The sequence below is a fragment of the Xiphophorus couchianus genome, chromosome 20, assembly GCF_001444195.1.
Source record: "Xiphophorus couchianus chromosome 20, X_couchianus-1.0, whole genome shotgun sequence".
In the NCBI taxonomy this organism is placed as follows: Eukaryota; Metazoa; Chordata; class Actinopteri; order Cyprinodontiformes; family Poeciliidae; genus Xiphophorus; species Xiphophorus couchianus.
The window spans coordinates 28023527-28038478 of record NC_040247.1 but is presented as its reverse complement, the minus strand read 5'-3'; the positions used below and the strand labels follow the sequence as shown (position 1 = coordinate 28038478).

The following is a 14952-nucleotide window of genomic DNA, read 5'->3' as shown; positions in this document are numbered from 1 at the left end:
GCAGACGAATAGAAGACGGTGTTTAGTGTGTGGTATCCATGGCGACCATCCCGTACTTAAGCGGAGGGACTCTCCGCCAAGCATTGTGTGTGTCTAGACGCAGGAGGAACCAGCAGTCGACCGAGGCGAGTCTGGCGCGTCTCGCTTTCATGTGCGAGATCAGAGCCATGCTAATGCTAGTTTTAGCAGCACTCGAACTCTGCCTCCCTTTTAATTGTGGGGTTGCCACAGCAACCAGCGTACGAGGAACAGCGGGCTTCTTTTGTTGATGTTTGGCATAAATGAGACCAAAATCAAACGGACTGTAGAGATGGGGGTTTTTTTTGTCAGAACAAAGGAAGTTAAAAGAATTTTAAACCATCTCTCGTGGTATTTGACAAAATGATCTGAAGTGTCTACCAAAAAACCTCCACTCTATTTTTGCAATATTTAAATATGAAGGTGTAATATTACAGTGAATATTTTTGTCCACCAGCTATTTAATGGAATACGTAATGTTGACTGCTAGTCCATCTGCCAGTTAGTTAGTGGTGACAGGGTTGCTGTTACCACTAAATAATACAGCAGCACTCATTTGAATCTTAATTTTTTGAGAGATTTAAAAGGGATTATAGATGTACGAATCAAATAATCCAAAGTAGAGAAATAATAAATTTTTTTTTTAAATCCCTGAAAAATAAAATACGATTTTCTCTGCTGTGGGAAATATGCTGCCATGAGCAACTGTTTCTAATTTTCACAACAAATGACAATAAACAGGAGAAAATTAACTATTTCTTGTCTTTACGAGTTAGTTAAGGCTCATCATTAAAAATAGTGTTCACAGAATTCTTCGCAAAGCTCCCATAAATGTTTGAACGGAAGTTGCCGGTTCACTTTTTCCTTCCACTCAACTTCCCATGAACATGCCTGGATGTGGTACTCTGAACAACCAGCTTCTTTAGTAATGTCCTCCTGTGGCTTCCCCTCAGTGACAGTCGTCTTCCCCATGACTGTGTGGTTCATTAGTGAAGTAGGATGTGAACACTAATGTACTTTTCACAATATTTTAACTTGGAGATAAAATTACAACACTGTACAGTCTATTATCTGATTAAAAATCCACATAAAAGCAGATCAGATTTTTTTTTAATGCAAATGTTGGTTCTAGGATAAACAAAAACAAACATTATCAAGCGGTATGAAGAATAAATTGGAGATATTGAAAATAACTGGGGTTTTTTTGTCCTGAATAAATTAAAAATTGCTACAACTACAAAAACATCTCATTTTCCTGCATTGGTTGTTTTTTTTCTTGGTGTCCAAGCTAACGGGATTTCAGAAATTGATAATGAGGGGCGTGCCGTGGTGGCGTAGCGGTTAGCGCGACTCGTATTTGGAGGCCTTGAGTCCTCGACGCGGCCGTGGCGGGTTCGACTCCCGGACCCGACGACATTTGCCGCATGTCTTCCCTCCTCTCCTTCCCCGTTTCTGTCAGCCCACTAGAGCCCACAAAAGACCCCCTGGAGGGGTAAAAAAAAAAAAAAAAGAAATTGATAATGAGACAAAATTCTATTGACTTTTATTATTCAGACTGCTTATTATGACACAGAGCATGCTTATATGCAGAGCATATATATATATACGGTATATATATATATATTTCTGAAAATGTCCAACAGGAGCTTGGTATGCATTTTCCACCTGGGTCAAGTTGAGCCCCAGATCCCAGTAATTGATATCAGTCGGGTCGGCGTGGCATTGCCGGTATTTGGCAGCTTCAGATAATCACCTCATTGTTCCTGCAGCCTCGTCCTGCCATCACTCTTTATCAGAGCCGAGCAGGAATCAACCAACCGGCGGCGGCTCATAATGAAATACTGTATCCCCGCATCCCTCCGCCTATCCACCCGGGTATCTCATTAGCCGCCGGGCTGTGTGGTATTCAGAGCAGGTGGGCAGCCTCGCTACAGATGGTGACTGACATCTCCTTTTATCTACGGCTCTTTCATTCAATGTACCTCCACCTCACACGGAGAACTGGAAGGGGAAAATAAATAAATAAATAAATGAGTCGGTCGCTTCTCTCATTGCTGACATGTCACGCAAACAATTTTTTAGAGGAATTTCTAAAAGAATTTTTAGCATGCCAATATTAAATGCAACAAAGAGAACATTACTAATACTGCTTCGCTGAAGCTCCCGTGCTTTCCCACAGCGCTGCACGCTGAGGTCATTTATGACGACGTCTTCATAAATGAGTGAGTCAGAGGACAGCTGTGGAGCAGCGGCTCCGTCACGCTCAGCAGGACTGTAACATGGACAACTGACATGCGGGCCCACACGCTTACATCCAGCTTTCCATGCACATCGTAGTGGAAAAAATGTGCATACCTTCCTAAATAAGCATGCTCTGTGTCATGATAAGCAGTCTGAATAATAAAAGTCAATAGAATTCCCTTTTCTTCCCCCATATTATATCTCGTTATCAATTTCTGAAATCCCGTTAGCTTGGACACCAAGAAAAAAGAAAAAACGATGCAGGAAAATGAGATGTTTTTGTAGTTGCAGCAACGTTTAATTTATTGGAAAAGAAAAAAAGATAATGATGTTATTTTCAACATCTTCAATTTGTTCTTCATACCGCTTGATAATGTTTGTTTTTGTTTATCCTAGAATCAACATTTGCATTTGAAAAAAAATCCGATCTGCCTTTTTGTGGATTTTTAATCAGATTATAGGCTGTACAGTTTTGTAATGAGCTGTTTTTGTTCATACATTAAAGCCAAAGCTGTGTTTCTAAATAGGTTTTAAGCCTTTTTTTGAGTTTAGTCCCTACAAAATCTTGTTTGTGATTTCATCTCGTAACCATAGCGCCAGTCAGGTAGCAGTACATTTTGAGTAAGGAGTTCACAAAACTGTACCATAAGCTGTGAACTTTATATATTTTATGTGATAAATCTTAGTTTTCAGCCGAGCTGAAAAGTTTTTAACCATCTACGATGAGAATCACAGTGAAGCAGAGGCTGTTCGGGCAACAGGAACACTAGTCGTAGCACTTTATGACGCATAAAGCACAACGTTTATGGAGCGGAACAGATTTTTGCGCAAGAATAATGAACTGAAACCGCAATAAAAGTACATAAGCCACACTATTAATGAGTCAACAAAATGGGGCAAACATGCTAATGTTAGCCCAGCACCTCAGCTAACTGCACAGCAGGAAAACGTTAGCGTAATTTTGACCAAGTTGGTGTGCAGCGTGTAATAAAGGGGAGGTTTAATGTCGAGACTGGAACTTCACAAACCAGGGATTTATTACTGAAAAAGTAATAATTAAGCAAATGGGTAACGCAAGACGTAAAAGTAAAATTTGCTTTTCACCTCGTCAGCATGCATAGTATTGTATTCAAGTGTTTGTTGTCCGATACGGAGGCCTTTTCAGCATTCACAGTGACATTCACGCTGTAGCAGCAGGTAGAAATCTGAAACCAATCCAGACACTTCTCTCTGACCTCTCTCCTCCCGCCACTCTGTAATTACTTTGACCTTCAGTGACTGAACGACTCTACCACCAACACTTCAAAACAAGGGGAGCATCTCTCACGTGTTCGCCCAGAGGATGAATGCAGCCATTAGTGTCACATCTGGAAACGCCTTGTGTAGGTCAGCACATGCTTTCCACTAAACTGTGAGAACTTTCTTCCTCTTCAGAATCGATAACAGACATCTTCCTCAACCGTCTCTAACGTTTAGAGACACGGATGCGATCAGGTGGAAACTGGATTTTGGTTTTGTAAGTCTGACCACTTGGTCCGATAGCGGTACAGACCAAGAATGCACGAAAGTCATTCTAAAGCTGCTGTATGACTTACTACAAAGTTGTACGTTCACATAGCAACAAACATGTTTTATGTAATCCTGTCACATATAAGTTGTACAAGTCGTTTCTGACCATGTATTGCATGCAAACAGGCACAAAGGCTGTAAAATTTGGTGTTATACTGCAGTAGGATATAAGCAAGCCAACAAGGCAGTGCTAAGTGCTTTACATCATAAAACCATCATACAGTCACCAATCATGAAACAAGCAGTCAACATTACATTTTGTCAAATGCCATCATTAAAATGATCATACAGAAATATGTTGATAAATGTTTCATTAATCAAAGGTAGTTCTAGAAACAGTTGGGTTCTTAAGTTTTGATTTAAAGGAACTCAGCTGGAAGTTTGTTCCATATTTGTGGTGCATACAAGCTGAATGCTGCATCTGCGTTCAGCAGAAGCAAATATATTTAAACAATTTTGCATCATGCTTACTGATTATTTGACCATCCAGGGATGGAAGTTCAACTACTTCACACACCGAGTGGCTGAAGCAGCTGAAAACTATGGAGCAGGAATAATGAGAATGTAAGTCAGGCTGCCGTCAGTTGGAGTTCCTCTGAGAACTCCAACTGTGCAGCCAAAGCAAATGCGTGGCGTAGAATGAGGTTAAGTAGCGTCTATTACCAGGTCATTGCTGCAACATACGTGCGTTACATACGTGCGTTACGTCTGAGTAGTGGTGTCGGTCAGTTGCTTTGGCAACGGGTCGGTGTGTAGCGTAGCTGACACAGAGCGTGACAAAAGAAGAATACAAGAGGTTTTGAGTTGTTCTTTGATGGGTTTTTTCTGCGTTATTGTTTTCTTTGCTGTGGCACACTGGACTAAATTAATATCAAATCAAATTTTATTTGCATAGCACCTTTCAGCAACAAGGAATTAACGTAATAATTCCTACATTTCCAGATTTCATTCTGAGTGGAATTGTTCTACCGTTCCAGCGAGGCTATGGACGGCAAGTAAAAAAGAAAAAAAGAAGTATTTTCTCCAGCATTGTGCTGGAGTATTTGTATCTACAGATGTAGAATCTGTAGATTCCAGATTCTACATCTGGAAATGTAGATATTGACATTTCCAGATGTAGATGCTAATAGTTTCATCCAGTAGTAAAAAACTAAACAAAAACAAAAAAACTTTTTACATGACTTTTTCCCTGTTACAGTTAGGTGTCGCATATTGTGCATTGTTCTCCAGAGGTTCAGCATTACTAGTTGTCTCACCGTCTCAGTTCTGATTCCAATTCACAAAACAAGAGCAAACTTAATTTACCACTTCAAAGCTAAGGTGGATGCACCACGAATTCAGTTGAAAGTGCGTAGAGAGAAAGGTGGATAATCCTGGGCTAAGCTAGGCGTGGGATGTAGTTTATCTACTCTTTTACTTTTTGTTTATTTACATTTCATATTTCTCTGCCAAAGTTACAATGACTGAGGTTTGGGAGATCAAATCCACTTGACACCGCTTAGCCAAGTCTGAATGGAAACTGAATGTTTTAATTATCTGTAATCGCCTCATTATGAAGAAGCTTGCATTGTCAGCAGGGATTTAGGCTGTGTGTGCGCATGCACAAAAGATTTGTCGAAAATGCTTTATGCCCTTTGCCGGATCAAGTTCCAAAAACAAAAACCGACTTACCGCCTGCAATTTACTCCCACAGACTGTTTGCTTTAGTCTTAATTGGAACAATGTAGTGTAACTCTTTACAGGCCTGCTGCCTGTAAACTCAAAATGATCTCAGATCATTAAGATCTCAGAGCTTATTTGACGTCAATGTCAAATAAGCTCTGGTGACATGTTTGCCTTTACTGCGCAAGACAGTATGAATTTGGGTCATTTTTAGCCGTCATAAAAATGCATGTCCTGGGAAAATTTAAGTAGGCTAACTACTGTAGTTTGTTATGGTGGCTCGGCGATCAGGCTTACCCTGATCTAAACCCCATGTAAAAGTTGTGGATTATACCCAGTTTAAGTGGGGATTGAATTATGAGTTTATGTGTATGTCTTTGACTCTGTGGATTATAAATTTGAACTTGTGTACAGCTTTAGATTTTTTATTTTCCAGGGGTAGTTAAGGATACTTTATAAATTTCTTTGCACATGGGATAATTTGAATCTCATTAAACTGCCTTTATTAACAAAGCACCACCCAACATTCTTCAGTAAACATGTTACTGTGTGGAAAAGTGAAACAGAATCTTACGTTTTTATTGCCTACATTAACAATAATAGTTAACCAGGACACTAAACATATCAATTCTTCTTTAGGACACCAGATCCATAAAAGAAATAAATAAATAAAGTGTGATTTGTATCACCAACTACGAACAATGTCTGCCATTATTTTCTAACTTATTGATATTTATTGGTACTCTCACTGAACAAACACGGAAGACAATAGAAAACAAACCCAGCAACATGGACCGTTTTGGGAGGTTTTAAACATTTATTGGGATTTATGGTGACGCCGATAAATCAAAATTCCTATCACAATGATAAAATTATCGCGATAAATGAACTATATGATAAATGCCCGATAAAAATAAATAAATAAACCTGAGCCTTTTTTTTAATATATGAATATCGCTTATGATGTCATGACATTGCATTTCAGTAAGACAAAATAATTTAAAACGTTGAAACTTTCTTTGAAATTTCTGGTTCTGAACCAGAAAAATGAAGTAATGGTTGAAAGTGAGACATTATTCTTTAAATAATGCTTTAACGGGACTGATCTGATACTAAACCCTTCATCTCTCAAATACAATGTCCCTCGAAATCTTTCCTGAAAGAAAATAATTTATTACCCCTCTTCTCCCCAGGGAATCAGTAACAGATGTAGGGAACATTAATGGCAGACGTGTTCAACAGGAGGGGATAAATGAGAACATGAGGGCTTTTTGGAACCTTTTAAAGGATAGTTAGCATTCAGGAGTCTCTGATGAGTCGAGTAAAACGTGTGATGCGGCCTGCACTGTGCCACCTGAAGCAGTCTCAATAGACTCACGCTACCAGAAGGTCAACGCAATTACTTTAAGGAGGGAAATTTAGGAAATTGAGCCAAGTTAATGGGACAAGTGGAAAAACAAGACTGATGGCAAAGGTCTGACCTGGCATTTGGGCGACTTTCATTGCCCAACAGAAGACGCAAACGGTGTTATGTTCAGAGAAGGTTTCAGTTAATCATATTACAGTTTACTGACACTTGGCTGTAGCCTTCGGAGAGTTTTTTTTTTTGTTGCTTTTAAGCCGCACACTACAAGTCCAGACTAAAATCTGGTTTGGTTTGACTGTCGCATACATTTAGGGCGTTTTCACACCTGATAGACTGGCAGACTTTGTTCGATTGGGGGCGAAAGTTGCAATATTTGCTTCATTTTCATTGAAATATTTATTTCAATAAAACAAATATTGCAATTTTGGTGATTCTCTTTCTTACTGCAGGTATGTTTTTAATGAGGGAATAACATTAGAACACAATGTAAAGCTCTAAAATTATGTAAATCGATTTTTACATAATACTGCCTCTTTAAAGCATGGCTGAACTGAAGTCAGCTGCTGTCCATACGATCACTCAGACCCACTGGTTGACATGCGTCCACGGTCAGGGACACAGCAGTGTCTAGTTCCTGAGCAGTATGATTGGACATTTCCATTTTGTCTATGCTTGAATATAAGTGTTTGATAGATTACTGTGGCATCTTCAAGTATTTGCGCGAACCAGCTGCACAATTCTCTTCCTAATATCCACTGACTTTCCCCATTATGTAGATGCCTTAAAATACATCTATAGGAAAAGCCTCCGATTGACACAAATCTGACAGTCAGCCTTTCTGAGGTTTTTAAAGACGCAACTTTTCAATCTCAAAAACATTTTCTCGCCACCTTTTAGCAAATAGAAATATTTCTGTTTATTCCATCTGACCTAAAACGAGAGAAATTTGGTCAGATTCAACTTCAGACAGCGAGAAAAAACAAAACAAAAAACGTATCTTTTTACTCGGTGTATGCAAGCTTCTGGTTTCAACTGACCTCTGATGCCATTTTGGAAACACATTTGGCAGGACAGTCAGTGAACGCACCGTTTCCAGATGACTCCCCGCGGCTCTTGTGAAGTCGCCAGCTATCGCCGCTGTCATCTCTCAGCTCTTATCAGTCAGCCATGTCCTGAAGGCAAAACAATTTCATTCTGAATCCAAGGCACGCTACTATATGTTTACCCCATCTAGCGTGCAACGATCACTCAGACCCACCGGTTGACATTTTCATTAGTGTTTTTTAATTTTTTTTTATATGTAACAGAATGGATACAAAGTCAGTGAGTGACCTTTACATTGGAGTTTTATGCGAGACATTAACACGACAGTGTGTAATACTGACGTGAAAGAACCATTTGTATGGTTTTACAAACAGAAATCTGAAAACTGCAGGTGTATTCTAGCATGATGTGTGCAACTATAGCTGCAAGTCCTTCACATTGTGCATTACACTGTAGAATGTAATTGTACGGAATTACATTTTTGTCAATTCCTCTTTAAATAGACAATCTTAGCTAGAGAGTTAAGTTTCTGAATTCCACTTCCCACAGATTGTCCATCAAATTTTGGTCTAGAAACTACCTGTGTTTCCATTGCAAATGTGTGTAAAACTTTGTCAATAATGGACAAAAAAAAACAAAACAATTTCGCGTTTGCAACATTCCCATTACATAAGAAACAACTAAAATCATATAAATAACTGTTTGTCACACAACAAGTCATTGAAAAACATGCCGTGCCAGGAGCCTCCAACTACTTCCTACTGTCGTCTTCTTCGTGGTTTGCGCCAGTGGAAACATCTGGTTGTTGATCATGTGACTCGTGCCGTGTGAAAAAAGGGTTTCCGTTGCAGTTTTGTGAAATAAACCCATTTCAATGAGGCCAAAAAACCCAGCTCATATAGTGGAAAAACATCTTATAAAAAAAAGAAACGTTTTTTTCGAATTTGGCATGTTTCCATTAAGGAAATTTATTTTTGAAATGTCAAATTGTGCAATTATAAGGTCAAATGAAACAGCTACTGACTGAGCACATGCTTTGATCTAAACCAGTCTACAGTAGATCTTGGTGTGTGTTCAGGGTTCTGCTGGAAAGTGAACCTCTCCCTCTGTTTTGCAGAGTGTAGCAGGTTTTCCTCCAGTATTGTCCCGTATTTTGCTCCATCCAGAGTCCCATTAACTAAGCTTCCCTATTCTAAGCCCTGCTGTGTCATGATGTATGTTGGTGGAGGACGAAAAACTCTGAAGAAGGGAGAAGGGAGTTTAAATCAGATGAAATCTTGGGAGAGAGGAACTAGAACCAACGTAATGTGAAACATGAAGATCTGGTGAAGTCTCATCATTTCATCTGATCAAGGGAAGAGTCTTTTCTCAGAGCAGATGTGTCAAGGGTTAATAAATTGGTAAATCTGACAAACACAACATGAATCTAAAAATTTTGTTCCTCTGAATCAGAAGACGTCTTTCCTGGCAGTTGCGTGAATGTTTGTGCAGCATCTTGGTGGTGATCTTCTGTGTCTGGAGTTTGCCCAGCGTCGGAGCGCAATGTTTGCTCGTGAGAATGAATTAAAAAAAAAAAAAAAAAAAGAAAGAAAGGAAAAACAACAAGACTCCATCTGAGCATGACTCCCCTGCGAGAGCCCCGTGTTTACATCCATCTTGGCCTGTTAATTACCTGCACGTCTCAGGAGTTCTTTGGTTTCGTCCCCCAGCGATGACTCGCGTTGAACAACCATATTTCATGAATTCATTGATCTTATCATTAAATTGCCTTAATTGCCTTTATCGCTGTGAGCATTACCAGCTTTGTTCAGGACCAGCTTTAATCTCTAGACTTTAAAAGAAATAAAAAATAAAAACACACAACAGGGAGACGTATGTAAAAACAACGGCGCGGTCCCGCTGTGGGCCGAGGCGTTTTCACGCGAGTCCTCTGCACGGAAGAACAAGTGACTGATGGGAAAGCCCTTTGTTGTTCCGTGACGGTGAATAGGGGTATTTAAGTTAGATCTTCTCGATTACTTGTGGGTTGTGGCTGCGGCGCTCAATTGCCTTTTGCAGAAGAATTGCTGTGCTTTCAACGTTGCCATTAAGAATTTCTCTGCAAAGCGTAAAATAAGAGATGTGAAAATGTGGCTAGAGTGACCTCAAAAAAATATATTTATTTCCTATTCTCCAAAAACAATTTCTGAAGAGCTTTGGGGTTAGTTTTTGTTGAAACAAGTGAATTTACGTGATTTGTCTTAAGTTTGCAAAAGCATTCATATCAAAAATGTTGTTTTTATTTATTTTCTTTACATTTTGTCATATAAATAGAACACTCACTTGGATTTATTGAGATTTCACATACCAGACAGACAAACACAAATTAGATGATCACTGACGTTGAGCAAGTGTAATTTTTAACACTTTTTACCAATCTAAATCAGAAAACAAAGTGCATAAAACCCCTACATAAAATCATGGGCAACCAATTACCTTTACATTTCAACAAATTTTCAAACATAGTCCATGTAAATGTAATCTAACAGTTTCACGATGCCCTATGTTGCTGATGTAAACTTGCTACTGAAGAAAAGAAAAAAAAAAGCTAAAGAATAAAAACGCACAAATGCAGTAATGTTTGTGGACGTACACGACATGTGAAAAAGTTCCAACGATATGAATACATGTACATTACACTGTATACAGTTGCAGGTACATGTATCGTGAATCATTATGGTAGGATCTCTCCTGCCTGGTACTGGGAGAGCTCCGCGTCTTGATGAAGCCTGTCTGACCAAAGCCCTGATCAGGCTGCAGGCCTCATCACAGCCAATCCGTTATGTGCCTGAGAAACCAGCTCTGTGAGTCCGATGGATTCATCAGGGTTTTGCTACACAGTATATCATCTTTAGAGCTCACCTTTTATATTTTTATTACACCTGTTTCCTATTAGACTGCTATCTGCGCTGGTTTCCCTCCACCCCCTGACATTTACCTAACAAATAAGGTGAAAATGGAACTGGCTGGGATTCAAAATGCCTTTTTCATAGCTTAGTTTGTCTTTCAAAGAAATGGAAAACTAATTAAAAGCGCTACTGAACACTTTAAATAGAGCTTGCTCTAGAAATTAGAAGACGGGAGGTTTCAAGACAGGAATACTTGAAATTGTTGCTATTGATAGAGGATCATGTATTGTGGTTTTAACATGTTTTTTTATATGCATTTCTATGACATTTCATAGCATTCCAGTCATTTTAGTTGGAAACATACCATATTTGTTCATAAAAACACCAACTGAACCAGTCAGAGGTGAATCTTTTCAGATAGTTGTTTAAGTAGGGATTAAGGGGGCGTGCCGTGGTGGCGTAGTGGTTAGCGCGACCCACATTTGGAGGCCTTGAGTCCTTGACGCGGCCGTCGCGGGTTCGACTCCCGGACCCAACGACATTTGCCGCATGTCTTCCCCCCTCTCCTTCCCTGTCAGCCTACTGTCATATACGGGAAAAAAAAAAAGTTGGGATTAAGAAGTTTGTGATGTTAGAAAAAATAGGAAGTTGAAATATTTAAAACACCCCATATTCTAAATGCACCAGGAGAATTACTGCCAAATCGCTTCAGTTTATTTATATAGCGCCAATTTACAACAAACGTCATCTGAATGCGTCTTTACAAGACGACCAGATCCGGTTCATAGTTGGTGTAAATGCCACAGATGTACATGGTCTCATTTTGCGACCCGCCTGGGACGTTCCAAAGGACACATTATAACATGAATACCTGATTTATAAAAACATTAGAAAATGCTGAAGACAGTTTTCATTCACCTGGCTTAAAATTCACAAATACTTAACTGTTCCTGCTTTCCAGGTTCCAAGTCGGATTTTAAATATTTTAACACAAGTCACAGAAAACCTTTTCCTTCAGGTCAGAAGGAAACCATATAAAATGTATTCAACACTTGGCATCACATTATATGGACTGGACACTAAGGCCAGCTCTTTCAATGTCAAGCCAGCCGTTTTGCTCTACGTTAAAAGCCCATTTATGGTTTCCATTTGGAGCCACTTCATTGACCTGCATGCAGCAGGCGGAGGCGATAACATGGTCCTGATAAATCTGATTGAAAGCAGTGAACCCTACACCTCGGCTTGTTGTCTGGAAATGGAGAGCTGCACAGCTTGTTTAGCTGACCTTTCTCATCATTAATCAGGCAGGCAAAGCGAGACTCTGTGAGGGTCTGACACCAAAACCCCACTACAGTGAGGCCTTCAAATACTGCGCAGATCATTTCTAATCGATGTCGACATCCTAATGAGATAGGACGGTTCTTCCATTGCACTTTCTGCATGGCGAAAAAATTATTTTTCCAATTTATGATTTGTGACTTGTGATTTTTTATTTTATTGTTTCTTTGGTAAGGACAGATACACAAAATATGCAATGCCTGCACCACAATGTGCGCAGCCTTGGCTAATTTGCAACACACGTCACTAGGACCTTTAACAGTTGGTTAAAGTTAAGGTCGACAGTAAATACAACAAAATTGTGAAATTTATATAAAGCAGTATTTATAGAACTACTGATGAAGTTCAATCTCTGGTCAAAACCGTTTAAAAAGAGCTTTGTTACGTCATATCACTAGCTGCATTTCCATTTACCGTATAAACTGCAGTTTGACATTTTGGAAATAAACTCGCGTCTTGGAAACACCAATTTTGGAAAAACTTGTCAATAAAGTTTTGGTATTAGGATCAGGTGGCCTTTTTTTGGTCATATCAAAATTGGTTTAGCTTGCAAAACTGCAATAGAAAGACTTTGTGTCACATGAGTCACATGATCAACAACTGCATGTTGCCACTGGTACAAACCATGAAGACGACAGGAAGCAGTTGGAGGATCATGGCGCAGAATGTTAGTGACTTGTCTTGTGAACAAACATATTCACAGGTGATTTTAATTGCGTTTCTTACTTAACGGAAACACCGCAATTGCAAAATTGTGTTTCTTTGACAACAGCAGAATATTGAGAAGGATTGGAGCACATTTGTAGTGGAAGCACAGCTAGAGTTGATTTTAAAATTCGGAAATCATCTCTCATCCATGTGTTTGGTCAAACATACCGTTACTTGGTGAGATTAAACTTGTGCCATGTGTTCATGATCTGGTTTCATAGTCAATTTGAATTGGGTCCAGATAGCTCACACATCAAGAATCTTGGGTTTTCAAAGGGCAATAACTTGGAAAGTGAGTGATGAACACTTCCAATTTCACACAGCAGCTTTGCATCTGCCCGTAGGCTATCATTGACAAGATACCCACCGTTCCTTGTAACTTGAGAGTTGGCGACTTGGTCACATAAGAGAAGCTTGACTGGTAGACCAAAAGAGGGTTCAAACGTCACCTTTCACAGGGGGAGACTTCATGCAGGTTAAGACAGACGTGAGAGTGAGAAGACGCCATGAAGATCGCGGCGGCTCCCTCTGAAGGAGCAGCCGGCCAGCTGCCCGCAAGGAGATTAAATTTCCCTTCAACTTGTTGCCTAGTGCTAAATAAATGCTGGCATGTTGTGGAGGGACACCCAACACTCGGGGTGGAAGGGTTGCTCACTCAGAGTTGTTCACGACCTCCAGTCTCTCAACCTTCCTCTGCCCTCGTCATTCACTCTCCCACCGGTGGGCTGCCAGCCTTCCCTGGGCACACTCCTGCATCAAATGCAACTTGCCAACGATTGTTTGGCTCACTGGGACCAGTCATTTCATTGATCAGGAGCAACTCACACGTATGTTTATAACTTCTCCACATTTTCTCACTTTACAACCACTAACTTGCAATGGAGTTAATTAGTTTTTTTTGGTTGATGTTAAAAAGACATCTGGTAGTCCGGTAGACTCGGTTCGATTGGGAGCCAAGATTACGCCATTTGTTACATTTTCAGTTGGTGCGGTTCTCCTTCATACTGCACTGTCAAAAGATCCAAGCTAATAGGAAAACCTGTTCACCCTCCTCGCCTGTGGTGGAGCTGCAGGAAGGAAATGACACTAAAACCTGAGCAGGCGACATGAGCGCAACGTCCTTCTTCGCAAAATGTAAACAAAAATGGAGTAGTGCCAGATTTTAGCGGCTGTAGGATTTCTCTTTTGTCTTTGGCATTACAGAAAGCTATGCACTATAATGTGCTTCCTGCTTTTGGAGTCATTTCGAATGGATACAAATGTAAACAGCCCAGAGTTCACTTTAATCGAATCGAGATCTAGCTTTTTAGGTGGACCAGAGTTTTATTTTTTGGTCCGTATCAGAGTTCAATTGTGCATTCACACCTCCGCAAAGGAACAGCGCTTTTAAGACAAACAAAGTAGAGTTTGACAAAAAAAAAAGGCCTGGCAAGAATGCATCCTGAACCATCTTAAACACTACTCAAAAAATATAAAAAGTAGGCAAACCTAATGGTTGGCCATCCACAAAGACTAAAGGGCCACACAAAGAGAGACGTAACCAGAGCAGGCAGCCAAGAGACCTGCAAAGATTCACAGCTCAAGTGAGAGAATCTACCGAAAGAGCAGACAGAACATGATGAAACATGTATCTTCATAAACTTCAAAATATTGAATTATTAAGGCAATATTTTAGATGTGCATCCTAAAAAAAACCCCAAAAAATCTTTATGCAAAGTATTTACATAGTGAGATTGAATATAAATGGAGATTTTTCAGATAACTATAAAAATTAGAAAACCGTCCATCAAATAAAAAAAAGAAAAAAAAATCTCAAGCTATTCTGACAGTTGTGTCAAAAGTGGAAAAAGTTCAATAGATGTGAAGAACTTTCCAGGCACTGTTTCAAAGTGATGCAGTTCATTACTTGTGTTGCATTTTAAAGGATTATTTGTTGGCCCTCGAACAATTTAACCTCCTCCCTTCAGTCATGAGCGTTCAACTCATGCTGGTCAACAACTACACAATGTTTCATTATTTTCCTAATTTGAAGGAACCCAGAATAAATTTCTTACGCTGCACCAAAAACCTTTTCTCTGAGAGAAAGGTCTGCCCAGTCCTCGCTAACTGGCTTCCATC

General features: G+C 39.7%; 1 long non-coding RNA gene across 1 annotated transcript in view; it reads right to left on the bottom strand.

Annotated features, from left to right (window-relative positions):
• Positions 1 to 1581: 1581 nt before the first annotated feature.
• LOC114135840 (uncharacterized) overlaps positions 1582 to 14952 on the bottom strand; it is a 51226-nt gene continuing 37855 nt past the window's right edge. The window contains exons 4-5 of the long non-coding RNA XR_003593664.1: positions 7944 to 8028; positions 1582 to 2019 (exon numbers count right to left, since the gene is read on the bottom strand). This is a non-coding gene — a long non-coding RNA (uncharacterized LOC114135840). The remainder of the gene's footprint in view (positions 2020 to 7943; positions 8029 to 14952) is intronic.